General features: G+C 52.1%; 1 long non-coding RNA gene across 1 annotated transcript; it reads right to left on the minus strand.

Annotated features, from left to right (window-relative positions):
* Window positions 1-11,578: 11,578 nt before the first annotated feature.
* Window positions 11,579-19,845, minus strand: LOC132439484 (uncharacterized). The gene is made up of 3 exons (XR_009522368.1): window positions 19,810-19,845; window positions 14,372-14,625; window positions 11,579-11,812 (listed from the first exon to the last, which is right to left on the minus strand). It is a non-coding gene; the product is annotated as an uncharacterized lncRNA (long non-coding RNA).
* Between the last annotated feature and the right edge of the window lie 5,259 nt (window positions 19,846-25,104).

Raw genomic sequence — 25,104 nt, forward strand, 5'->3', positions numbered from 1 at the left:
TGAGGGATCTCAGTGCCCGCAGCAGGGATAGAACCCACGACCCCTGCAGTGGAAGCGCAGAGCCCTAACCACTGGACCCCTAGGGAATTTTGAGCCTTCTGTGCAGCTTGAATGGAATAACTCCAGGTGGTGTCAGGCTTTGTGTGACCGTACATGTGAAGGTGCTCAGGGATGGCGCTCTTCCCTTCTTCAAAGTAAACTTGGGAAATAGTCCATTTTCTCATCATCTCTAGGTTATGGGATTTGGGGGTCATATTTTTTTCATATTTATACTTTGCTGTATTTTTCAAAATTTCTGCCATCACCACGTACTCTTCTCCCAGGAAGCTTTTTGGTCTCTACCTGCAGTATTAGCTGCACCCGTTCTGCTGTGACTAACAAATCCAGAGGAAACTGAAGCACACTGGGAATTTGTGGCTTCACGGGCAGGGGCGGGTCTTGGGTACCGCTGGGCCTGGGGGTCTTTCTCTCTCTTCATCCCGCAGGTCTCCCTCTCGAGTTGGGTCCACTCTCAGGCAGATGCTTCCCTTGTGGTCACAACACAGCTTTAGACGTGCCTCTTTCCAGCGTCAAGTCTAGTGGGAAAAACTTCTGGCCCATGATTCCTGGCAAAATGTTCTTTGCGTCTCCTTGGCTCATGTACCCACCTAAAAACCAATGCTGGGGCAAGAAGGATAGAGCAACTGATCAGTTCCTGTCCCCTGAGATGGAGGTGGGACCACGCACATGGGCTAGGAGAAGGAAGGGTCATTTCCCAGAGGCAGTGTGGTGTCCAGTTAGCAAAATGAGGGAATGCATGAAACATAACCAGAAAATCACACATACTTCGTCTTCCTGCTCCCAGAAAGGATTTGCAAGGATGCAGGAAGGAGGACACTTAGGCTAAGGAAAGCTGCTTTAAGTGAACCCAGAATTTAGCTCTGAGGTTCCTGGCAACCAAGGCAAAAGGGAAAGGCTAACTCATCAGAATGAAAGAGTAAGTTAGGATCGACAACCCTGATGATAAAACTTGCCTAAGAGTCCAATGCTCAGTTAAGCTGTCCTCTTCCGCTGTCTTCTCTCTCCATTTCCAGTGTTTCTTACTGTTTCACTTTTTGTCTCTCTTGGGCAATCTCCGCCTTTTTTCCCATGCCACTGAGATGAGTCCTTGTCCCCTGTCTCTGCCTAGAGCCACCATATTGTCTCTCGACCTTTCTTCATATGTTTGTCGAGTTGGAAACCATAAGGACCTCCAGGGACTTAGACTAGTGCTGTGATAACATTTCCTTATGCTCCTGAAGGGAGGGGTTAACCTTAAAACTAAAGGCTAAAAATCCACTGCCCTCGGAGGGTCAGCCCGGAGTTTAGTCCAGTTTCTCTTTTCGAGTCATCTACCCTCCCTGGACCCTTGGAAAAGGGATACACTGGATCGGATGCCAGCATCCCCGTGTAACTCTGCAAAGTGCTTTATGCGGTGGGAAAGTAGAATTCTCCCACAGAACCCCATTTCACAATGTCTTTTGCATCAAAATGGTTTTCAGAGATTTTCTGCCCAGACCACGCAGTTTCTCACAGATCCTAAGCAGTTCACACTCCATTCTTCTTCCTGTGTTGACAGCCGGAGGAAGCACATCTGCTCCGGGGCAGGCGTGGTGCTGGCGTCCCCTGCCCTGTTCTCCCAGGGCAGCCAGCAGCTGCAGATGTGCAGAGGGGCCGGCCCTGTGGGAGCCTTGCTGACAAACACCACGGGTGCTCTGGGGAAAGAAAAGATTGACCCCTGTTTCCTACTCCTAGGCTTCAAGTTTACAAAGTAGCTACAGGCAACTGTGGGATCCCAAATATGGGGGAGAGAGGGGCACCTTTTGGCCTTACTCCTGCTTGGGGTCTTGTCTTTCCTAGATTTGTTCTATTTGCACCTTTTTAAGTGCCAGCATTTTTTTCTCCCCCCTGGAAAAGGCAGACAGGAGAACAATTTGCGGCAAGGGAATGATTTGTAACCGTTCCTCTATAATCTGTCGAGTCTCTCTTTTGTGTTATTCTTTTTTTTAATTAATTTATTTATTTTTGGCTCGTTGGGTCTTCATTGCTGCGCGCGGGCTTTCTCTAGTTGTGGCGAGCGGGGGCTACTCTTCATTGCGGTGCGCGGGCTTCTCATTGCAGTGGCTTCTCTTGCTGCGGAGCACGGGCTCTAGGCACGTGGGCTTCAGTAGTTGTGGCCCGTGGGCTCAGTGGTTGTGGCTTGTGGGCTCTAGAGTGCAGGCTCAGTAGTTGTGGTGCACGAGCTTAGTTGCTCCACGGCATGTGGGATCTTCCCGGACCGGGGCTCACACCCGTGTCCCCTGCATTGGCAGGCGGATTCTCAACCACTGCGCCACCAGGGAAGTCCCTGATTTATAGTCTGGATTTAGTATTTAACTTGGAGTTGTGTGGTCTGTGGAGCATCTGTTTGTTTTACTTCACAGAACATATGTGACGGGGCAACAGCCACGTTCATCTCCAAGGGGAGAACCATTGCTCAGAATTGGTCGTAATTATTTCAGCTTTTCTTTTTGTTTTTTTCAACCCCAAACTCCCAATCCATCCCTCTCCCTCCCGCCCCCTTCGGCAACCACGAGTCTGTTCTCTGTGTCTGTGAGTCTGTTTCTGTTTTGTATATAAGTTCATTTGTGCCATATTTTAGATTCCACACGGAAGTGATATCATATGGTATTTGTCTTTCTCTTTCTGACTTCACTTAGTATGATAATCTCTAGTTGTATCCATGTTGCTGCAAATGGCATTATTTCATTCTTTTTATGGCTGAGTAGTATTCCACTGTATATATGTACCACATCTTCTTTATCCATTCATCTGTCAATGAATATTTATTTTGCGTCCATGTCTTGGCTATTGTGAATAGTGCTGCTGTGAACACTTGGGTGCATGTACCTTTCTGAATCATAGTTTTGTCCAGGTATATGCCCAGGGGTGGGATTGCTGGATTATATGGGAACTTTATTTTTAGTTTTCTGAGGAACCTCCATACTGTTTTCTGCAGTGTATTTCAGCCTTTTGTTGGGGACAGGGTATGACCTAATAAGGCTGTGCCTAGGTTGTGTGTTGTGGTAGAAAGACATCCCTACCATACAGAACTTTTTCTCTGCTGCCCTGTCCCTTCATTCTCTCCCAGGTGGACCAAGGGGCAGGCCACAATGGCTTTCTTTCAAGACAGAAGCCCCACTAAGTCAATGATGTTATCTAGTTAGAAGCCTTATTTTAAAAATTGGATTGCAAAGTAGAGTGTATCTCGTATGATTGAACATGGTTTTTTCCTCCCAGTGGTTTTTATGAGTCTATTACAAATGGACAGATTTCGCTTTAAACAAAAGGTCTTTTATTACACTGACCGTGTATAAACACCAATTAAAGGGTTTTCCTGAGAAGGGCTGTTTAGAAACACCAACATGGAAGAATCCTGAATGGTTTTACTGATGGCGGAACCATTGGCAGTTTTATGGTGAAAGAAAATAATTTAGCAGCTAAAGCAAGTTTGTGCCTCACGTAACAAAGGGTCCTTTACGAACCTTCTGCGTCTGTGCCTCCACTCTGGGCTTTCTGTCAGTAGAGAGGTTGGAACAATTACATGGAACTCAGGAGACTTCCTTTAAACAAGCAAAGGTTTCCAGTTGACAACAGGAGTGTAAACGTGACTCCAGTTAGTGAATTTGCTAACAGAGCTTTCCTAGCTGTGATTTTAGCTGTGAGCCGCTGAGAGAGTGAAATTTCTCCTTTGTCTTCCCACTTACTCATCTCTAATTAAATTTCTTACAATCAATTCACAAGCTTTTAGGGATTTTCAGCTAATTTTTAAACCTTGACTAAAATTCTTCAAACAGTATACTTAAGCCCCACAGGTTAGGATGGTGCCCCAGAAAGTTAGTTTATAACCACGATCATGGGTCATATTCCCTGCACTGCCTTCTGGGGGTGGTGCATGTGGGAGAAACACACTGATAGTCTAAACTTTGGATTTTTGAGGGGAGGAAACAGGGTTTTGTTCTAGCACTTTGCATTCATTACAGGGCTACTAGGAGAGGACAAGAGAGAGGCAGGCCTCTATGCAAGGTCACGGCCACTCTGGACCAACAGCTCAAAGGGTGTGTGTGGTGATTAATTTTATGTGTCAGTTGGAAGGTGTTTTTGGATGAGATTAACTTTTAAATTGGTGAACTTTGAGTAAAGCAGGTTGCCCTCCCTAATGTGGGTGGGCCTCATCCAATCAGTTGAAGGCCTGGATAGAACAGAAAGACCTGACTCCCTAAGCTGGAGGAAGTGTCCAGCTGACGGCGCAGATTTGGGACTTGCCAGCCTCCGTAATTGCAGGAGCCAATTTCTTATAATAAATTTATTTCTATACATAGCCTATTGGTTCTGTTTCTCTGGAGAACCCTGATTAACACAGTCGGTGCTGCTGAGGCTGGCTCATTTGTGCAAGATTGCAGACTTCCGGTCAATGGGATCTGCTCCAATCTTCCTTAAAACCCCAGACCAAAAAACACACACCTCCTGCCCGGCTCAGAAGTGTCTTCTTGGTGTGCTTGGGTGCCATCTAGTGCCAAATTTAGGTACTGCAAAGTCTAGCCATCCCTCTACTCACTGTTTTCATCCCCATCATCACAGATTTAATTCCCTGAGCACATGTTAGTAGACCTCCATACTCATGTACATCTTTCCCTCTTTTATTCACTCAACAAACGTTTAGTGAAGGCTTCCTTGTGCGCAAGGCTTTGCAGCAGGCGGTCTCTCTCCTTCACGGAGCTCACAGCTAAGCTGGAGACACGGAATAAAAGCAGATGATTGTAATCACGTATGCTCAGGGCCAAGCAAGAAACGTGAACAAGGAGCTAAGGGATGAACAAGGAAGATTTGTGGGTGAGCACTGTGGGATGGAGTGTTTTCCTCTGCTCCAGGCACAGTGTTGGCTCTGGACAGAGGGGGTCATGGCCGCTTCCCTCCAGCAGCTTTGGGCCTCCTGGGCCCGTTCACCTCCCCTGCTTGCTTCCTTCCCAATGCATTCATCCTACAGTGAGCATAGCTGTGGCGGCCAACGGCAGGAACTCAGCTACACTGTCTCCTTCAGTCTCCTTACTTTATGCTTGAGGCACGGCGGCCGCAGAGAGGCACGTAGCCCCGAAGTGAGGACAGTGGGCTTTGGAGGTAGACTGTCTAGGAGCAGATCCAAGCTCTGGAGAGCTTGCCTTCATTTGCTTGTGGGTTAAATGCAAAGAATAGTATTGCGTGTGTAGGGTTATGTTAGGGAAATTCAGCGTGATAACATGCATGACTGGTCTGAGTTTTTCATTGCGAACACCAAAAATCAAACCTGGCCAACTTAAGTAGAAAATGCGGTTTCTTGGGGAAATGTCAGATAGCTCACAGAAATGCAGGTGGACTTAGAAGTGTTTCTATTAAGTTCTATTCTCTCTCTCGACTTTTTCTTTCTTTTTTCTTTTTTTTTAATTGAAGTATAGTTGATTTACAATGTTGTGTTAGGTGCACAATAAAGGTGATTCAGTTATACATATATATATATATATATATATATATATATATATTCTTTTTCAGATTCTTCTCCATTAGAGGTTTTTACGAGACACTGAGTAGAGTTCCCTGTGCTCTACACTAGGTCCTTGTTGGTTACCTGTTTTAAATATAGTAGTGTGGATATGCTATAATCCCTAACTCCTAATTTACTGACCCCCCTCCCTGCCCCCTCCCTTGCTATCCCCTTTGGTAACCATAAGTTTGCTTTCTGTGTCTGACTCTATTTCTGGTTTGTAAATAAGTTCATTTGTATCATTTTTTTAGATCCCACTTGTAAGTGATGTCATATGATATTTGTCCTTCTCTGTCTGACTCACTTCACTTAGTATGATCATCTCCAGGTCCATCCGTGTTGCTGCAAGCGGCATTATGTCATTCTTATTTATGGCTGAGTAATATTCCATCTCTCAGCTCTTACTCTTGTACCAGCTTTGTTCTGGCCTCTCTCTGCAGAAAGACTGTCTGTTCCACAGTCTCCGTGGAGGATGGCAGGGCGGCTCACAACTCCAAGTTCACACACTGTACGTTGGTCCTCTAGGGAGAGACCGCACCTCTCAGCAAATCAGATCCGTGGGCAGAGATCCTGAGCAGCCCGGCTCAGATCAGGTGCGGGTTCTGGGCACACCTGGACGCCCCCTCCTGTGAGGCTGGGCAGAAGGCAGGGCCGGGAAGGAGAATCCACAGGGGCTGCCTTGGTGCCGGTCAGTGCCGCAAGAGTGTGGAGCCCCCCTCGGGGCCGGTGCCGGTCCCCTTAGACTGGCGCTGGGAGTCCATCCAAGATGAGGGAGCCGAGAGTCGCAGAGGGTCCACTCTGCTTCCCGGGGTGGGTGGTGGGGAATCAGTGGACCTGAGTCTTCCTGCAAGTCCCCCCTTTGCCCATCAGGAACTTCTGCTGGGCCACACGGTCCTGGCCTCAGAGCCCTGGCCCCCCAGGGAGCTGCTCTGCCTCACCCCTCACGGTGACCTTCCTGCTGATGTGCGACTCTTGTCACAGGCAGGCCTGGCCTCAGCCCTGTTTGGATTTGGTGTCTCAGAAACAGAGGACACTTGGATGCTGTCCTTCAGGCACCGGGGTGATTTCCTTGCATCTGCCAGAGTGTGGCAGTGGTTCTTTAAAGATCAGGGCCCTGCACTCCTAAGCACCCTGCAATGCCAGTGCAGGAGCTCTTGGGAAGGGGCAGGACGTCCCTCAGGAGCCAGGCTGTGCGGCTGGGGTGAGGGCTGGACCCAGGGTAGGCGACCCCTCACTCCTCTCCCTGGCGGGGTCTCTGCCTCCTGCCCCTACTCAGACCCCCCGAGGCCACCCTCCCTCCCTCACACGGCCCCGTCCCGCTCCCGTGTGGCGCTCACGTGTGCTGAGTGAGCGTCCTGAGGCTGGAGGGGGTGCTCCTTCAGGCCAGACATGTAGGCACTGCTTTATTGGAGAAGCCACCTTAAGCCCATGGTAAGGACCACGTATTGAGCACCTACTATATGCTGGGCGCTGTGCTGGGTGCTTTCCTTACGATTACATTCTCTCCAATATCCTGGGCACTTGGTGGGTGCTTTTGTCTCCATTTTACAGATGGGACGATTGTCGCAGAGTCTGGGGGTCGTTGAGCCCAGACAAGCGTGAGCAGCAGATCGAGGTCCACCCAGCCCCGGGTTCTTCCCACTTCTCGACCTGCTGCTGGAGAATCCCAGATAAATTCAGGCATCATTGGACGGCCCCCCACAGGGGCTTATGGTGGGTGGGGTATGGTCACCTCTTCTGAGATCCACCTCCCACCCCACGGGTGGGAGGGCTTGCCTGCCGCCTCCAGAGTCTCAGGCCCAACGAGGGGCCGGTACCCTCCTCACCCATCCCTTCCCTACGCAGTCTGCTCTGTGCTAGACGCTGAGGCTCCCGCCAGGAAGGTGCTGCCGTGTGATGGCCTCCGGTCGGGGGCGGCCGGGGGACGCGGTCAATGTCCACACACTCAGGCTTGTCCTGGGCATGGGCCCATCTCTCGCAGGCAGCTGAGAGCTGGAGCTGACTGCCAGCCTGCCGGCCGCTAATGACTGCTAGAAACCAGATGCTTTAGAGTGGGGTATATTTTTGTCTCACTCTTCATTTTATTCCATGATAAGATGACTTTTCAGTGAATTCATTGGGAACCCTGACTTTGGTAGAGCCAGGTGCCTGGACAGGATCTGGGCTTGACCCCGGGTGGGTCTGGGCCACGGAGAGAAGGGCCGCTACGCCTCACCCAGGGCAGGCAGCTGAACCAAGCTCTGCTTATACGCAGCAAAAAGAGCGAGCGCTCAACCCCTCTTCTGTTTAAACCGGCCCCCGGGCCACATGCACTGGAATGCTTCGGTTACCACATTGCTCTTCCTAGACGGGGACCATGATTTCCCAAGAGCCAGGAGGAGGTGGCCCTGCTCACTGCAGCTTTGCTCCAGAGCGTCTGCCCTGCTGCACGTGGTTGCTTCTGTGGGGGAGGATTGGGGCTGTGTGGTCTCCCTCTGCACATTCCACTTGGGAAGGTCAGGGTGCCTCAGTTGGCCCGCCCTGCTGGCCTCTGGTCAAGGAGGAGCCGTGTGGCCATGGTGACAACCACAGCCAGTGGGACTGGTTCTTCTGCTGAGCTCTCCCCGCCCCGGCGCTCTGCTCAGCTGAGCGGAAGTGATGCACCAGTCGCCCAGGGTCACTACCATCATGGCTGCTGTAGGCATTTGGACCAGTGGGCTGACTCCCTGCAGGGGCGCAAGCCCGCACCGTGTGAGGGAGTTGAAGGCGGCTGCGGATTTTGCCTACAAGTCATGGATCATTTGGGAGCCTCAGATGAGAATCCCAGCCGGGCTGCCTGGTGATACAGCCTGCCTTACACTCCCCTTCCTGCTGCGAGGCAGGGGCTGCGGTGGGATCAGGACAGAGTGTACCCTTGTCCTGCTCTCTGCTTGGAGGGACCTTGGTCTCACTGTTCTGGGGGCTGGGGGTGGGCGGCGGTTATGAGGGAGTGGAGGATTTTTTTTGTCTGTTTTTAATGGCAGATGACCAAGCGAAGGTGCTTTCCCATTGAGAGGCTGAGTCGTTGGGGGGTGGGGGGTGGAGTGGAGGCCTTGGGGTGCATTCTCAGAGCTCAGCCGCTGTTCCTGGTTATCTGAGTGATGCGTGTGAGTGAGGGGTGGAGGCAGAGAGAGGCAGGGTGACAGCATCAGGGACCCGGGCCCTAGTCTCCATAGCAACTGCTTCTGAAGGGGTGAGCCTGCTGCGTCCTGGTTCCCAGTCTTGACCAGGAAACCTCGCTGTGCTTTGGTGACACGTGACAGAGGGCGAGGGGCCCCAAGGGTCTGTTCTCCCTTCTCCTCCCTGTCTTCATCAAGGTGGGCACCTGGGCTCTGGGTGAGGTGTGGGGGTGATCCGTGGGGGTGGTGGGGGAGTCCCAGTCCCAACAGGGGTGAAGCTGACCACCAGCTCTGGGCCCAGGGTGGGAATGAGCTGGGACCGGGCAGGGTTTGTGGGAACGGCAGGAATTAGGATAGGAATCCTGATGGAAGGGCCAGGCATGGAACATTGGGTGAGGGGATGTGTTCCAGATTTTTATCAACACTAAACCAGTTCCTTTCCTCTTGGGGCTCACAGGTCAGTAAAGCTGAGGGACATTCCCAGAGGGCAAGGCAAAGGGGAGATTTTGCAGGGGAGCGTAGTTGAGCTCGGAGGCATGGGAAAGCTGCCCCATGAGGAAGTGGCCAGATGCCCACTGCTTATACGGTCCTCAGCCCTGGCTGGGGCCACCTGTGTGGACCTCCTACCTGGATGACATTTCCTACAGGCAGCAGAGGTTAGAGAGGGAGCTCTGACCGGCTCTGAAGACCTTGGTTCTCTGGAACCTTGTATCTCACTCTTGACCTGTTTCCTCATGTTTAAAACGGGACTTCCTAATTCGCAGGATTATTATGAGGTTTCAACAATGTATATTAGGGACTTCCCTGGGGGTCCAGTGGTTAAGACTCTACGCTTGCACTGTAGGGGGCACGGGTTCAATCCCTGGTCGGGGAACTAAGATCCCGCAAGCCGTGCGGCCCCCCAAAAAACAAACCAACAAACAAACAAACCAACAAACAAAAAACCAAACAATGTATATGAAAGTACTCCAGATGTTGGAGCACACTGTGGAAATATAAGGGCTGACTTCCCATTCAGCAGGTTAAACTTTACACTGTTTTTTTTTTTTTGATCTCCCCGTCCAAGGGGGACGTCACCACGCCCCAGCCCAGGCCTGTTACCCACAGATGACAAGACTGAGGTCAGGGAGGTGGCTGTCCTCCCTTAGAGCCCCCAGCGGCAGGCAGAGTGGGGCTGGAGCCCTGGCTTCCTGCCTGTGGTGCACCGGGCATCTCCACCCAGGTGATAATGGGCTTTGAGAGGCCAGAGTATCCCTTGTCCTGTCAAGGGGCCAGCGTGGGCGGTGGAATCGAATGACAAATCCGGCCTTCGATGTGGGAAACGTCCGGGTCATGGGACCCCCTCCCCCCCACCCCGGCCCTTAGCGAGGTTGCGTGTGTCCTCAGATCCAGAGCCCGGGTCTGGGGAGGCTGGGGTGACAGTGCTGCCGCCTCCTCGTGCACATCAGAGGCTTGCTCCCTCAGACAGCAGATCCTCTGTAAATGAATGCCACGCACCCAGCTTTCCCCGCCGGGACCACATAAATCTTCTCATTCTTGCCGTATCACTGGCTCTCGTGACAGCTCAAGATGTTTCTCTGCTTCTGAGTATCCCTTTTGTTAAAAGACGTCGGAGCCCTACAGACGTGTTAACCGGTGGCCCCGCTGGTGCCCCCGGCCTCTCCGTTTCCCCAGCTCAGCTTCTGCCTCTTCGCTGCTCCCACAAGTCTTTCCACATCATTCATTTTGACATTTAAAAGTTTCCAAGCTTGTTCTGAAATGGCACAAACACTGCCTTTGTTATTTGCCGGGCTCTGGAATGCTGAGAATCCCAGGACTGGGGGAAGGGCGGGCCTGCCTGCCAGGTCAGGACGCAGGGGGCCCGGAGCCTTTGCTGGGAGGTGGGCTTCGGGGTCCAAGAATGTGGGGCAGGGTCGTGGCTGCTGCCGCCTTCTGCAGGCCCACCGGCCGGATGCTGCTTGCCTTTCAGGTTTCCTTCCTTCTCACCATGCCAGGATCCCAGAATCACTCCCAGTGTTCCATTTCTTCAGGAAGGTCACTCCTATTTACCGAGTGGCATGATGTCCTCACCTTCTACCTAGTTCCTGCTCATAACAGGCCCTCCAGTTTTCAGGAGAGGATGTCAGAGAAAACAAACCCAGGCATGTTTGGGTTTCCAGTCATGCAGGTGTTTTCTGATGGTTCTTAAGCGGGTCTGAATGCGAGGGCCATGTTTATAAGACTTCATGTCCAGTTTGCTTTGGCCAGAGGGGCTCATTTCCCAAGCACATGGCCTCTTACACCGATCGGCTAGTTTGTGAACGTGCGGGGGGTCCCGGGGTGCACGGGGGGTGGGCGAGCCTGGGCTCCGGTGGGATCTGGAATCTGGAAGGCCACCTGGAATCTGGAAGTGCAAGCCGGCCTGCTGCCTTCCCGGGTCTATGTGCGAGCAGCGTGTGATGCTCCTTACAGAGGGGGCACTCCTTGGAGTTTCCAAGACTATGAAAGAAAGGCAAGCACTGCTGTACCTCTCATCTTCACGTGGAACAAATAGTGCTTTCCAGTTCTGCTTTAGACGGCGCAGAAATCAGCAAGACACGCTTCTGACTTCTACTAGTTGTTCCCAGGCTTTCGGGTCCCTGGGCTAGAAAAAATGACAACGTGGAAGGCATAGGTAACCAAGTTTTATTTTTGACTGCTGAACACATGAAACAAAACAAGACAGAACTACATCCACAATCACAATCAGTCTCACTTCCTCAAGCACACTTTATGCCTAAAAAGTAGTAGGAAGGGAATACAATCAGAGTGGAAGATGGCTCTTGCCGAGAAAGGACAAATTTCACACTAACATTTTCATGTGGACCAGTGAAAACTCTACCGAAGCTGTGTGTCAGTTAGTGGACCAGCACTTCTGAGTCGGAGCTCCTCAAACTTTAAATGCATGCACCAATCTCTGGGCCCGTGTTAAAATGCAGATTCTTATTCATTAAGTTGGGATGGGGCTTGGGAGTCTCCTTTTAATAAGTTCCCAGGTGAGGCCAAGCTCCCAGTTCCAGGCTTTGAGTAGCAAGATTCTGCCCTGTACTGTGCCCCAAGTAATCCTGAGCTTCTGTCAAGCCTGCAAAGGACAAAATCAGGTAAAATGGTTATTTTGTGTCATGTAAATAAAAACATCACTTAATCAACTAGATTCTCTGCTATTGCGTGGCCGTGGCCGTGGCTGTCAGAGACCACCGACCGCTGTCCTGCCAGGGGTTCAGTGCGGTGATGGGCGAGGACCTTTGTAGCTCTCACACGTGTAAGAATAACGGCTACTGGACTGTGCGCATCGTCCAGGCCCGGCGCCAGCGCCACCAAAAGTGACCGGGGGTTTCAAGCCTGGCTTCCTGGACTCTGCTCATCCCACCAGCCACCTGCCCCTTGCCACCCCCCAACCCACAGTGAGACATGCATTTGACATTGTCACCCTGCACATCCATTTATATGGCTGAAATCAGGTTTTACATAACAATACATAGCCTTGTTGCATGTGACACACACTAATTACAAAAAAAAATCGAATCGGTAATATGTGGAACCTAAAAAGAGGATACAAATGAACTTATTTACAAAAACATAGAAAACAAACTTATGGTTACCAAAGGGGAGGCGGGGGAGGGATAAATTAGGAATTTGGAATTAACATATACACACTACTCTATATAAAATAGATAACCAACAGGGACCTACTGTATAGCACAGGGAACCATACTCAGTATCTTGTAATAACCTATAATGGAAAAGAATCTAAAAAAAGAATGGATATATGTATAGCTAAGTCATTTTGCTGTATACCTGAAACTAATACAACATTGTAAATCAACTGTATTTCAAATTTATTTATTTGTTTATTTTTGGCTGTGTTGGGTCTCGGTTGCTGCGTGCGGGCTTTCTCTAGTTGCGGCGAGCCGAGGCTACTCTTCATTGCGGTGCGTGGGCTTCTCATTGCAGTGGTTTCTCTTGTTGAGGAGCACAGGCTCTAGGCACGTGGGCTTCAGTAGTTGTGGCATGTGGGCTCAGTAGTTGTGGCTCGCAGGCTCTAGAGCACAGGCTCAGTAGTTGTGGTGCACGGGCTTAGTTGCTCCACGGCATGTGGGATCTTCCCTGACCAGGGCTCGAACCCATGTCCCCTGCATTGGCAGGCGGATTCTTAACCACCGCGCCACCAGGGAAGCCCAAATCAACTGTATTTCAATAAAATTTTTTTAAAAATCTAAAATGCTGGTTCTGATCCACTAAATTGATTTCAGGGTCCACCATTAGGTCGTGGCCCAGGGTTTGACAAATACACAGGCGCCTTGAAAGCCTTTTCTCAAATTGACAATATGTGACTCTTTGATCTGTTGTGGAGTAAGGCACAGGTCTTCTCTAATGTAAGAAAACCTAATTTAGGAAATACCCACTTAAAACTATGATTTCTTCAAATTCTACCCTGTAAGCTCTTTTAAAAAGATTTTTCTTATTCCATTTTTAAATTTAATTTTTATTTTATATTGTAGTATAGTTGATTTACAGTGTTGTGTTAGTTTCAGGTGTACAACAAAGTGATTCAATTATACTTATACACATACCCATTATTTTTCAGATCCTCTTCCCATAAAGGTTATTGCAGAGTATTGAGTAGAGCTCCCTGTGCTCTACAGCAGGTCCTTGTGATTGTCTATGTCATGTATAGTAGTGTGTGTATGTTAATCCCAATCTCCTAATTTATCACCCACTCCCCCACTGCTGCATTTCCCCTTTGGTAACCATAAATTTGTTTTCAAAGTCTCCCAGTCTGTTTCTGTTTTGTAAATAAGTTCATTTGTATCATTTTTTTTTTTTTTAGATTCCCCATATAAGTGATGTCATGTGATATTTGTCTTTCTCTGTCTGACTTACTTTGCTTAATATGATAATCTCTAGGTCCATCCATGTTACTGCAAATGGCGTTATTTCATTCCTACCCTGTAAGCTCTTAGTGAAGGGATTTTTGTCATCTAGTTCTTTGGTAGATCTCAGAGCATCTAAGAAAATAGATGAATGAAAGAACTAGCATATTTACAGATACTTAAGTCCTCGGATGGAAGATTTCAGGATTAATAGATTTTAAAAAGTGTTATCGGTAGGTGTGGTTCAGGGAGCTATGAACAACAAATTGTTTTTGAAATTAAAACGTATAGCAACGGAACAGTATGACCGATTTATAAAGGACTTTTGAATATATCAATAATAGAGGTAATGATAATGTTGCTACTTACTGAGTCATTATATGCCTGCTCTGGTAAACATTTTTGTTCATAAGATTACATAGTCTATTTAGAAACTGCCCTTAAAAAATGAAACAAAACAGAATGTGGCTCTGGGGAGATGAGGTGTATCGCACTGGGCTGGGTGATCTTGCTGTTTCCTAGGGACGGGAAGAAGCTTTCAGAGGGTGTTCTCTAGAGATTTGGAAGCTTTTAACCCGGGAAGTTTATGCAGGGGAACGTAGGGCGGTGCACCGTGGGGAGTGGAAAGCTGGGACTGCTGTCAGGCCTCCTCCATCCCATGATCCCAGACGGCCACCCCCAGTGGCCACTTCAGCTCTAACGGAGACTGACTTGGACCCAGTCTGACCCAGTTTCAAATTCTGGGGAGGGGAATCAGGTTGGCTCACCAGGAGCAGGTGTCCGTCTCTGTGCAGTCAGTCCTCATCCGGGTCTGCAGTCATGAAGTACAGAGTGTTAGGGCCTCAGCTCTGCTGGCGGGGTGGACCATCATGAGAGCCGTGGTCTGGGCAGGTGCCCCCAAAGTGTCTATGACGGGGACTTCCCTGGCGGGCCAGTGGCTAAGACTCCGTGCTGCCGATGCAGGGGGCGCGGGTTTGATCCCTGGTCAGGGAACTAAGATCCCACAGGCTGTGTGGCGTGGCTAAAAGATAAAAAAAAGGAAAAAGTGGTTATGACACTGTGGAACCCTTTGTTCAGATAAGGTCTTACCTAACAGCCAACTATGAAAGACGGATAAAGGCTGAGTTGTTCTGGTAAAGGAGATGGTGGCCAAAGTCCCACCAAACTGGCATCCCTCCCCTGGGACTGAGGAGTGTTTTGAAAACCGTGGCTCTAGCTGTGTCCCCTGTTTTTACAGAAAAGTGAGGCTAGAGCCTGAGGTTACCTCCTCAGAGGTACACAGCAGCTTAGTGTTAGGGCTTGACGAGCATCAGGCGCCTGGACTCCTGGGGGGATGTTCTCCCTGAGCCTTGCCCCATCTGCTGCTCGGTTCCGGGTACCAAATACACAACTGCTGGCAAAGTCTTCTGTTTCAGTAAAATGTCTCTCTTTAGAAAGAAAAACAACTTGTGGAGTTCCAAGGCGAATTGATTTTGATTTGCAGAGTTAAAAAAAGAATGCAACTACAGTTAAGTGAAATGCCAGAAGACTTGTGTCCCTGGCCGGAAGTTTAGCTTGAGGGATGCTGGCCAGGCTTCCCCAGGCGTGCTCACCTTGCCTAGTCTCACCCAGCACCCTTCAGCCCTCAGCTCTCCTTTGAACATAGACAAGGGTCTAATGGCCCAGACAGACTTGCTCTGGTCACTGACCACTTCTCTGGTTGGAAATGTACTTCTGTGCCTCTCGTGGGACCATGACTTCTGTCCTAATGCCTCCCAGTGATGCAAGTGTGTGTGGGCAGAGGCTAAATGAATCAGGAACCTGGTGAACTTGGTCGCCGTATGCATTGGGGTGACTAAGGGTACACTTGGGTAGCTACCTCCCCCACCTCCTTGCCGGCCGATCTAGGGAAAGGTGTTTGGCTATGCGGCTGAGAGGCGAGAGGCTGGCCCCTGGCAATCAGCAGGGTGCCCTTTGCAAAGCCCCATTGCTCCTCTCTCCACGGGGTCAGCGCGGGCTGTCCGGAGGCTCTGCCCTGCACCTGCTTGCACAAGCCACTTGGTGGCACTGTTAGAACTGGAGAAAAGAGGCTGCTTCCCCTGAAACCGTTTTCCCTCATTCTAATCCTCTCCAAACTGTCATTTCCACCCACCTCCTTCAAAACAGAACAGAAGATCATTTCATAGCCTGTTCCCTCTGCTCTGCACCTCCCCCCTGCACCCCATCCATTCCTGACTGCCTGCAAAGATGAGTAGCCCCTCTGCCCTCTTTCCCGCCCTCAGGGTCCCATCCTTCCATCCTCTTTTCGGATCTTTGTCATTCTGTGTGTTGTGGAGGCCTCTAGGGTTCCAGGCGGCCTACGGAAGGAGAAAGGGCCGTGAAAAACTTACAGGGACCTGGGGAACTAAAAGAGAAAGCAGAAGTGCCTGCAGTCCTTCTGGCCGCATGACCTGTGTTCTAGAAGAAAGAAGAAACTAGTGCTGCGTGCACAGAGGCTGCGCGGAGAGGGGTCACTGGGAGAAGGTGCTGGGAGGGAGAGAGGGAGGGGGGAGGAATGTGTGGAGCGCGGGAAGCGGGGGCTCTGGGCGCGGAATCTTGGCATCAGGTCGCGCTGCTTAAAGGCTTTCTGTTCTTGGCTTTCCAGCTGCCGCCGTGTCAGAATCCCCCTCCACCGTGTGGTCCCGAGTGACCCTCGCCTTCACCCACTGGTTTTGGCCTCTGGTTCCCAGTTCTTGCTACCACTTCCTCTTCCTGGGAGATGTGAGCGGGGAGCAGACTGGGCAGACCAGGGGCTGGAGACGAGACAGCATAGCCGTCACTGGTCCTGGCACCCTGACCTCAGGTCTCCCAGGCTGCCCAACTACCACCCCAGCCCGCCTTCCTCCAGAGGAAGGAGAAAAACGGCATCGCTTGGGAGGAATTTGCTGTGAGAAAAGCATTTTCCCCTAACAATGACCAGGAAATACTGTCTCGACTGATAATTCTGGAGGTAACGCTGCCCTTTTGGCGGAGTCATTTGGAGGCTTATTCAACCACGCAAACGCCCATGACACACGGTTCCCAAACTCCGGGCCCACATGGCACAGGCCATGGAGGCGTGCTGGCCACACCCCTCCCCTTGGCCAGCCCTGACCTTGAGCAGGGACTCGGGCCAGCACGCCTAGTCTGCCTGCAGGAGGGAGGTCTCTCTGCTGACTCAGGCCCAGACTGGGGCAGGTGCCTGCCTTCAAGCCCATGAGTAATACCCTGCTTGCCACCTTCAAAGGGCCTTCCCAGGATTAACCAGTTAGTCACCCCCAGGAAAGCCACAGAGCTAGGTATTATCATCCTCATTAAGGCCGGTGGGGCGGAGGGAGGCAAGTGGACGCCCCGTCCCCGGGCCAGTGAGAGTCTGGATTTGGGCGCAGGCGGGCAGTGGCTCAGGGTGTCCCAGGGTGATGTCCCTCCACGGTGCAGAGGAGGCTGGAGCTTCTCACTGGGCAGCTTCGCCCACCCAGGGGCTAGGGGAGGGGATTGGAGTCTCAGGCCAACGCGAGTAGATGCAGACGGTTTGACACGGGCTCAGCCACGCGGCTCCACCATCTGCTCTGAGCGGTTCAGAAAGTGAAGCTGATGGGCCTTCCCATCGCTGCGCCGCCCACCCCTGAGCCACCCAGACGTTTGTGAGATGCGCCTCCGAACACTTTCCTTTTTGTGTCTGCGTGGGGATTTCGAATGACTAAAAATGATAAAGCACAGGTCACTAAAGCACCTTGCAAATCAAAAGTGGGATGTGAACACCTAGAACGGCAGGGGCCCCATGTCCCTCCAGGTCACGCCGCGCCGTGGCTTTGTCCTCTTTCAGGTGCACGACGCAGAAGGTGAGTTTTAGGCAGTAAGTCTGTGTCCTGTTGACAGGCTGAGGACCTAAGCACCTTCTGGAAGCCAGACAGCAGAGCAATCCTTTCGGTCAACCCTGTCTGCAGCTGCTTTTTATAAACTTGGCATAAATATGTGCTTGGGAAAGCCAGGGCAGCGTATCTGGAAAATATTTTCTACCATTCGAAAACACACACACACACACACACACACACACGCTTGGAAAGGAAGAAAAAACACAACAGAAATTGTGCATAATACAGAGTGGCTTCACTTGTGGTTTTTTCCATTACTTCCTCAGTTCATTTTTCTGCTGCCAATTTTAGAAGGCCATAAGTCATAGTTGTTGTTAAACTTTGTCAGTTAAAATGTAACTCTAAGAACAAGTCATATGATACATTGGAGCCAAATGGCCCTTTGGAGAGCATGGTGGTGGGATACAGCCCACACGAGCGGGTCCTGGCATCTCGGGTCTTCTCTGCTGCGTTATGCTTCGTCATGCCCACAAGGCAGCAGAGTAACTTCTGCCTCGGCTCCAAAGGGCCACCTATAAGGGGGAAGGAGGCTTTTCAACAGTACTTTGTGTGACCCGGGAACAGAATGGGGTCATATTGAAGGGTGATTTCAATACCAGCTTCTCACTTCTTTCCCCTAGAAATGGCTGGATCCATTTTCTCATAAACTTCAACCCAGCAGAATCAGAAAGTTAGAGGCAAAGGAGAGGAATTGGCCACTGGAGGCTGGGACTGCCCACTGCCCCCTTCCATCTCCTTGGAGGAGCTGCAGACCCCGGGGTGGTGACAGTCCGGTGGGTGCCTCTGTGCCACACAGAGGTGGGTTGCGCTGCGGTTTCCCCACCTGGTATCATCGGTGGGCTGGGAGCCTTCAAGGGCTGGGCCCTGTGTTTCCCCAGAAGTCCTGGTTTGAAGGCAAAGCCAGGGGTGCAAACAGCGCTTACAGATGCTTGTGTGTAGAACCAGGATAAAAGACACAGCAGCGGACCAGCCTTCAGAGGTCCCTTGCCTCACGGGGTCCCCATTTTTTACATGTCTTTCTGTCCTGTCCCTTTTTCTTTCCCTCAGTCAGTCTCACTGTCACTGAATCCGCCTTGGGGTCTCGGAGGAGAGCAGGGGAGGCCGGGCTGCAGAGCCGGGAGGCTTTCTCAGTGGCCAGGCCCTGAAACTTTGAGCCTGCGGGTCATCTTTGTGCGGCTCAACTGGAACTGGGACCATTGCTCTGAAAACCAGATCATTGCTTCAATCCATGAGCCCATCAGGGACTTTATGGGCAGGACTGACGGGTCTGATTCCAGGCTCTGCCCCTGAATTGCCAGGATGCCTTTAGGATAAAGTGCAGGTCTCCCGGGTCCTGAGTGTCCATCCGTCCCAAGGGTGTTGGCCCCCATCTGCCGCCCGGGGGTCCGTGCCCTGCCCACGCTGCACAGAACCTTGACAGGAAGGGCAGAGCTGCCCCAGGCCTGGCAGCCGGGCGCCCTGGCCGTGGAGGCTCAGTATGGGCTGGCTGCTGCCGCTGGTTTCAAAATGAACCCAGCTGTGTCACAGCTGGCAGGCTCGGAGTTGCCATGCGTCTCTCCTGGGCCTTCTCTCCTCCTTTCAGGCGGAAGTTTTTGGTTCATTCATTCATTCCTTCACTCATCCGACAAATACACACGGCAGGGCTGCTGTGCTCACGGCTCTGTGCTGGTCCCACACACGCCGGTGAGAAGGCGCGTCCTTGTCCTCGTGGAGTTTTTATCCTAGTGGGGCAGAGAAACAGATGCAGGCCAGCTCACCCCGCAGTGCCATTTGCGCATGATGCCAGCTACAGCCCTGAAGGAAAGGGACAGAGGGCTCGGAGAGCCACCCGGGGAAGATGGCTTAGTCTGGGCAGAGGGTAGGATGCCCTCGGATCTGCTGCGTACCCGCCAGAGCCTCCCCTGTGGAACGGGCACAGTGCCACTGCTCGTGGGGTAAAATAGCATGTGTGAAAAGCACTCCGACAAGCGTTGGCTGAGCCCGTAACTCCCTCCTGGCTCCCTGATTTATCAGTCACCGGGTCCATTTTCTGCCTCTGCCTTCAGATAAACTGAGTTAATCATCCAACTTTGCCTGGACAAACAGGTAGACCCATTCCAAGAACAGCTTGCCTTAATGACATTTCTGGGGACCTGCCCCCCCAGGTCATTCCACACACCCTGTCTCTGAATCTGGTTTCCCCACCGACGGCCCGTTAAGAGCATGGGTGGGGACCAAGTTCCGCTCTGCACCTCAGGTGTGCTGCCGCCCGGAGCTCGCCTTGCCCTCTGGTCCTGGCTTCTCAGTGCTCTGTCTACGGAGAAATATTTAAAAGACTCAGGAAATGAACTCACATTTTTTTCTTTTTTTTGTCCTCCCCCTCCTTTTCCAAAACAGTGCAGCCTTCCTGGAAGAAAGCAAACAAAACAAGTGTGACTATTTTAAAAATTATTGGAAAACCCGTTCTGAATGCTATGGCTTTGAACGTCTCCCCTGGGCGGAAGTGTCGCCTTGGGTCCCCTTTGTTCCTCACTCCACGGTGGACGTGTGGCGAGAAGGCAGGGCAGCCGAGCGCCTTAAAGTCGGAGGAGCTGATGGGGCCCGAGGAACACCCCTGCCCCAAACGCCCGTGTGCACCTCACACACACGGACGCGGAGGGGAGTGCACACGTGTGTGTGGCCCGCGTCCGCTGGTCAGACAGCCCAGCGCTCTGACCGCCTCCATAGTGTGGCCGGCTTCTGCCAGGCATGGGGGTGACTATCTTGGGTTTATAGGTGTTCACGGTGTTGTTAGAAATAACATCGTGGGCTGTGTGGGGATTGAAATTGAAGTCTTTTCATTTCGGCCATCTGGGCAGAATGCTTTTCCTTTGATGAGGAAAAAAGTCTTTCCTGTGTTTCAGCTGGAACGCTGCCTCCCAGTTGAGGTGACAGCAGACGCTTGCATGGCCCTGTCTTTGCAGGAGGGAGGAGGCCCAGCCAGCTGTCGGGCTCTCCGGCGGAGAGAAGGCCTTTCAGCTGCTCAGGCGCCCACTTGAGGGGCCCCGGGGCGAGGAGAGCCATCGCGCCGTGTTCAGCAGTGTAGCTGGCTCGGCTCAGGTTTTCCGTTGTCAGGCGGTGACAGCCACGTGTTACAGACACCCTTGGGAGACATGGCTCTGCTTTCATAACACCGAAGGGTTTTTTTTCTGACTCATCTTCAGAAGATCCCCCTCCCCGCCGCCCCCCTCATTTGAAAATAAATATAATTAGTAACAGGCAGACATACTGTATATAGCCAGCCCTTCCTATCCGGGAGAGTTATAATTAAATGTACATGCTGTCTGTTGTTCACCGTCTGCTAAACGCCTTGCCACCCGCTTTAGGGAAGCAGCAGCCCCTGGGTGGAGGCTGCAGGGAGAGAGATCTGGGGGCGCTGAGTCCAACATCCAGTTGGGAGTGAAGGCCGGACTGTTGGCTGACCGGCAGGTGTGTTCCTTGTCCCCTCATACTGCCCAGCCCTTGGCCTTTCTCCATCGTCAACCTCAAGCTGCTCCGGGAAATGCCCGGTCAGTGCTGGGGGTCGTCCCCTCCGTGGGGCGGGGGGCAGAGAGACGGTTGCCAAGTATGGTTGTCATGGCAACGTGGTGGCCGCTGCATCTGCAGCCGATGAGGGGCACCTGAGTGCCTGCAGGCTGCGCTCTGTCCTCCCCAGGCCAGGGGCCAAGACCGAGTTCCTCTGTTCCCGGCTCCTGGCCTGAGAGGCTGGCACCGAGGCCTCAGCCCCACCCCACGTGGCCAGAGCCCGGGCAGGTTATCCCCAGGTAACCCTTGGCTCTCCTTCCTGACAACAGGGCAGGCTGAGCACTCGGTGGCCAATGTCCAGGCCCACGGAGAGCTCATATTCTGCTGAAATCAGTGGATCAGGCGGCCCCGGGAATGCACACGTACCTCCTGGGCTTATTCTGGGACCACAGTGTGGCCAGTAGGCTTGGTGACACAGGCCTGGTGACACAGGAGAGGCTGCGCACCTCCCATCCCTCAGGCAGGCAAGGCGGTGACCGGATGATGAGTTGGAGGGCCCCGGGCCTGGACCGAATACAGCAACGTCATCTGAACCACAGGCATCTTTACCCAAGTTGCTCAGAGTGTTTTCCAAGCAAACTGTAGTTTCACAAGACCGTGAGAAGTAGGTGGGGTGACAAAGCATTCTTTGTCCCTGTCTTATAGATGGGGAAATGGCAAGGCTTGCCTGGCTGGGTGGTGAGGCCAAGAAGGGGAGAAGGGTGCTCTCCTCCCTAGGGCTCTGGGGCGTGGGCGGCCTGACTCCTGGAGGGAGGGGCCGCCCCGCAGAGAAGGAGGCGGGGGGTGGGGGAGGCTCAGGACTTCTCCTCAGCACTGACGGGCCTTGGCGGCCACCCCGGGAACTCGGTCGCAGCCCTGTGGTCTGAGGTGTTGACACTGGCCGTTGGTGACCCCAGGAAGTGTCAGTGTACTGTACCAAGCCCAGTCTGCTCGAAGTTGCTGGGCTCTCAGAGGTGGTGATTAAGTACTTTTTGAGCAGCCCGTGCTGGCCCAGGAATGGCTCCAGGTGCCAGGGATACGGTGGTGAATGAGGCAGTCATGGCCCCTGGCTTACGGGGCTCACAGGAGACAGATAATCAACACATCAAATGAAAAGGAAAATAAAAATGCATGATGTAACAGAGGTGGGCTGGAGGGGAGGCTGCGAGGGGAGGACCGACTTTAGTTAGGGCAGCAGAGCAGTCTACATGAGCTCATCCCAAATGATGGGGAAGGGCCAGACCTGGGACGACCATTCCAGAGGGAGGGGGCAGCCGGGCAGAGGCCCCGACAGGGAAATGAGGGTGGCCTGTTCACAGCTTAGGGAGAAAGACACTGCAAGAGGCGACGCTGGGAGTAAGCTGGTCGTTGGCCAGGGGACCGGGCGAGGGGAAGGAGTACGTGAGCCCGGATTTCTTGGAGAGGCAGTACTGACATACGATTGTGATGGACAGGACACGAGGCACGAAAGAGGGAGGAATTAAGGATGACTTCTGGGTGTTTGCTGGAGCTGGAGCATGGAGCCGTGGATTGAGATGGGGAGGACTTAGGAAGAGCACACGGAGAGGGGAAACGAGAGGATGGTCTTGGACATGGGGCGTTTGAGATTCCACCTTCTAGCTGGCTGCAAGTGGGGCTTGGGTATTGGCGTTTCTAAACTCTCCCTCTGAGATCATGGAGAAGAAAGATGGACGGTTCTACTGCAGTTGGTTTTGAATTTACTGGAGCCTTCCAGCACTCACGCCCCATACACACACACACACACACACACACACACACACACACACACACATATTGGGTTTTTTTGGGGGGGGCACACTGCACGTGGCATGCAGGATCTTAGCTCTCTGACCAGGGATCAAACCCAGGCCCCCTGCAGTGGAAGCACGGAGTCTTAACCACTGGACCACCAGGGAAGTCCCTCACAGCCCGTATTTTTCAAGGAGGATCAGATTCCTACTTTCTGATGTGGGGGAGGTCTCTCCTACTGCTGGGGCAGGAGACTAGCCAAGACGGGTGTGTGTGATGTGGTGAACATCCTTCTGCAGACCCAGCCTGCTTGTCCCTTCCTGTCCAGCCCACCTCTGTTCACAGCCACATCCTTGGTCATTTGTCCTTGGGCATCATAATTAGGCTGATGTTATTACCTGTGGGTGAGGAAGGACCTCAGTCTTGCCTCTCTTTTGGTTGATAAAATGGAATGGTGAAAGTTTAGCAATTTCCTCTAAGAAGAGGCATTTGAGGAACATGGACCCATGTGAGCAGCAAGGGTCATTGACCAGGAGGGCAGGATTCTTTGTGCAACTCCAAAGCATGTAGCTTCGAAGAACTTGTTCATTCTTCTCTCATAGTATAAATTGTAAGCTACAAAAAGATTTGTTTCAGAGAAAACAGCCTAAGGCCCTATTGGGCCCCAATACTGTATCTCATTGCAGGGTCAACTCATAGCCAGCAGTGCCATGGAAGTTCCAATTCTGGGTCTGCAAGGAATTATTTTGGAGCAAAGAGTATATTATGATGTTTACATCTATGGGGATCTCCTGACATCTTATCATAATGCTGTACAATGTGGCATGGAGTTTATATTTTGGATTTTACCCCGGAAATTTACTTGCTGATATACTAAAAACATCGAAGTGGATTCAGGGATATCATTTCTCATAACCCAAGAGCTCCTTGGGTAAAAACTCAAAAGTTCACCCATTAGGATCAATTTTTCAACCGGACAGAAGGACTGTCACTGGTGTGGTGCTTTCACGGCCATTTTCTCACTCGATTTTCCCCACAACTCACATGCGGATACAGATGCAGCAGCTCAGAGAGGTTGAGTTATTCGTCTAAAGTCACACAGCAAAGGGAGAGCTGGGAATCGGCCCCAGTCCTCCAGCCTCTACCTCCCCAAGGCCCTGCCATTGCACCTTTTGTGGCAGCGGGCCAGGGTGGTTCTGGCACGTGGACCGATCGTTTGACAGTGAGTTTGGTAAGCCTAGACTGGGAGGTGTTTGAAATTCCCTGAGCTGGCCCTGGGAACTAGTTCTTCCTTCCAGAGGGCTGTGTTGCAACGTGACCAAGAAGGTTGAGACTGAAGGCCATTATTTCACCGACGTGAGTCAAGGTCATTCATCACCTCAGGAAGCACGTGGACCTGTGATGTTCAGGAGGGAGATGCCCTGCTCCCAAGCGAAGGCACGGTGTGGCCTGGCACCTTTCCACGTGGCAGGGAGAAGGGGAGCTTCCAGAAGGAAGTGTGTGCAAGGCAGCCAGGACCAGGAGCCCAGAGCCCCAAGGACCCTGGCCATACCTGAACCAGCCCCTCTTCCGAGAAAGGGACCAAATACTAAGTGAGGTTCACACCCAAGAGCTGGGGCAAGGGTGCCAGTTACAGGAGCTGGCTGACTGCCTCCATTGGCTGAGGTCTTTTGGATCCTGTGATGGATGTGACTGGAGGGTCACCTGGGGAAATCGGACCAACTGTGAGCTACCGGCGTGTCCTCACAGGGATGACCTCTCTTCCCAGTTGAGCAGGCCGTGCTTGCTTTCCTTTTGTGAGGGTGTCCACAGCGTGCCACCTATGCTGCTGTCCATGAAAGCCCTGTGCCTCAGGGGTCGGGGGGTGGGGACAGAGGCCCGTACACTGTCACAAATGTTCCGGGCAGTGGGCGTCTGTATCTTTTTCTGGCCAAGGGATCTTAGTTCCCCGACCAGGAATAGAAACCATGCCCCCTGCCGTGGAAGCTCGGAGTCCTAACCACTGGACCGCCAGGGCAGTCCTGGGCGCCTGTATTTGATGAGCTGGGACAGCGCTGGGGCCTTCTGCGTCACGCCTGCGACCTGGCCCTCCGTCATGGCTTCCTTTTGGGCTCTCCTGCTCAGGGACCAGAGCTGAAGTATCCCTGCAGGTCATCAGTCAGTCCTCAGCTCAGTGTCCCCTCTTCAGAGCGCTTCCCTGGTATTAACACCCATGCCCCCAACGATCTTGATGCTCTCCATGGCACTTAACCACCACCAGAACCTGGTTTCTTTGCTTGTTTGCTTCTGACATCTCTTCTCACCAAAAGGTGAGCTCCATCAAGGATGGGACTGTGCCTGGTTTACCTCCCATCACA

Source organism: Delphinus delphis, chromosome 16 (assembly GCF_949987515.2).
Source record: "Delphinus delphis chromosome 16, mDelDel1.2, whole genome shotgun sequence".
Classification (NCBI taxonomy): Eukaryota; Metazoa; Chordata; class Mammalia; order Artiodactyla; family Delphinidae; genus Delphinus; species Delphinus delphis.